The sequence below is a fragment of the Athene cunicularia genome, assembly GCF_003259725.1.
Source record: "Athene cunicularia isolate RWA chromosome 2 unlocalized genomic scaffold, athCun1 chr2_part1, whole genome shotgun sequence".
In the NCBI taxonomy this organism is placed as follows: domain Eukaryota; kingdom Metazoa; phylum Chordata; class Aves; order Strigiformes; family Strigidae; genus Athene; species Athene cunicularia.
Window position 1 is genome coordinate 33454978 of NW_020799095.1, and position 2915 is coordinate 33457892.

Below are 2915 nucleotides of genomic sequence, written 5' to 3' on the forward strand. Positions count from 1 at the left end.
TTTTTGTTACCTTTTGTTTTCCTCTAACATTACTACCAGATATTGCAGCATATATGAATGGAATTTCAGGCAGGGGTGATGATTTATCACAGAGGCTTTTTCAGAATCAGTCATTTCCTTTTCCTTCCGCAAGAAAGGTTTGTTATTATCTCATTCAAATTTTAGCCTTCTCAGTACTGTAACCATTTTCCCCTTTTGCCTTTGCATATTGTTTATAGCTTCCCAAGCTTGATGAAGGGGGAAAAAGCTGGCCCCTGTGCCTTTTCTAATTATGGAATCCATTCTGCACTGAGATGTCTCCTACTGCTACCTTTCAGAAAGTAAAGTGATGTGATTTTGCATCTCCAAACATCTTAGTAGCTTCTAAATAAAGAAATAATCGGATCTGATGGTGATAGAAGGGCTGAATTCTGTATGACATGATAGTGTGGGTGGTCCTAGCAATGGTAGATAATACATCCTCTGCAAAAGTCCTCCTAATTAAGGCAGGGTTCACTGTGGAGGGAAGGAGCAATGCAGAGTTTGGTGTATGCATCGTTGTTCCTCTTGGAAAGGACAGAGTGAATTTAAAACTTCCACTGGCACAAAGGGAAGGACCCTGGGATGTTTGGCTTCATTTGGGTCAGCAGCAAGTTTGCGCGGCTCAGAAGAGAGGAGAATTGCTTGGCTGCAGGAACACTGTTAGCACAGTTCTGATCACATTCAGAGGAAACCTGAGGATACTTGAGTCCTGCTGATTTGAGTGATGGGACTAAGGCTGCTCAGTACTTCAAGAGCTGAAATTGCTGCAGAATTGAGTTGAAACACCCTTGGAACTTGAAGTTACGGATTACATTGATGTGAAGGTATTGGAGGTATGAACTCTTGCCTGTCTATAGAACATCCTGGAAATATTTTTGCCTTCTTATGTAGAGTGAAAAGACTTCTACATTTTGCCTAATCCTCTGGTGTACTGCAGCAGCAGGGAGCAGCATATAGCCCTTTAGTATTCCCTAATATGTAACTGTCCTTTACCATCTTTTGTTCTTCTAACCATTTTTCTTTTCCTCACATGCAGTAGTTTTTTGTGTGTTTTTTTCTCCTAAGGAGTAATAAACAGTGTTTCTGGAACAGGATGTTGAAATACTGGCAGCCACAAGGAAAGACAATATTTGAAAACCCCTGCAGGAGAGAAACTTGTCTACATTCTTAAACATATTAACTGAATGAGTTTATAAAACAGGGATAGTCTCTTCTATTACTCGTAAAACAGGAGCAAAGGCTTATTGCAGTTGGAAATGATTTAGAGTGGCTTTTCTCTGCCAAATTCCAAATGACTATTTTCTTTTATTCTTGTCAGCATATTTTTCAACAGTTCACAAAAACACTGATGGGCTATCTTGTGTTAAGGTTTAATTCTACAGGGGGCTGTGTTCCTGCTGTGAGGTACTTGGTACTCTCAGACTGTGCTCTTCAGGAGGAGCAGGGATGCACAGTACCTTGCTGTATGGAGCCTAACTGAGATGGAAACTGTTGGTGTCATGAGTGCTGGTATAGAAACCACACCAGCTGGGTTCTTTGCTTAGCCCACATCAGAGTGAAAAGTCTTGGAACTGACTAGCTTCTACGAAATGCCTTTTCATTTTTGGTGTTTATATTCTAACATTATTAATGCTAGAATACTAGTGGAAAAACATTAGGTCTATTAAAAAGATTGTTGCAATACTCAGTAGTTTCCCACATGCATTATGGACATTTAAAAATAAAATCTTGTATAATCTCTAAAAGAAAATATAATGGAAGCGCTTCCAGACACTACTGAAGGATCTGAAGCCTTTATTTTCCCTAATGGAACAGAAATGGTGCTCAGGGCTGAATGCAGTTGCAGTGCAGATGGGAGGCAGGGTAGGCATGGAGCTGTGTACCCATAGCTGCATCATGTGCTTGGGAGCACACCCACACCACACAATGCTAATGTATATGTTTTGTGCGGAGAGAGCAAAGAGGCTTCAGTCCCCTGACAAATGTGCTCCTGCTGTGTCACACTGTGCTACACTGTAAGGATTCCACAGGGTTAAATTTCAATGCCTAAACAATTTGTTCACAGTCTTTTCACAGTCTTTTTCTGATTCCTGACAAAGGAAATGATTGCACAAGGCAAACCTTCAAAGCGATCTGATTGTGCAGAGCACAATCTAAATCAGACCTAGCATAAATACATCTTTACACCAGCTAGGCAGTTCTGTCCTAGGCCAGTGGCTGTTTGGCCTCTTGTCACAGGACTCTCCTGGATGGTGCCACATCCCATTAAGCTGTGGCAGTGCAAAGTCCTCTCCCACATAGTTTGAGACACCCCTCAGCTCTCCTTTGCTGGCAGGCTGCTTCCCCACATTGTACACCTGGTGGCTGGAGGCTTCCCTGGAGGCACTTATGCGAAAGGCAGATCTATCTCTTTACAGCACAATTACCACTAATTTGTATTTTAGGCTTACATTAATAGGGCAAGAGTTGCTTTTTTCCTGTAGTGTTTCACAAGCGCTGATGTACAGTGTTTCTATTCCATCCTCTCATTTGGCTTAAATCATCATCTAAAACTATATTAATGTTTGTAATGGCTACTGTGGCAGGCTTCAAGTGTGTCATTTGTCTTGATTTCATCGAATAAAATATAGATTTGCATTTTAATTCATTGTGTAAATGCTGTTGTCATGCTAGTTTATGACTGTGATGCTAGAGAAGATGAAGAACAGGCTCATTTTACAGCTTGAGCACGACACCACCTTTGGATGTTTGTCTCAGTTTACCACTTCTGAGCTTAGGACATACAAGCATTTCAAGTAAGAGTCCCTCTCACAGAGGTGGCTTATTAAGAAACACAAAGAAAATTAAGCCAGTGCTTTGGCAGAAATAAATGTAAGCGGAGACAGCCCTTAAAT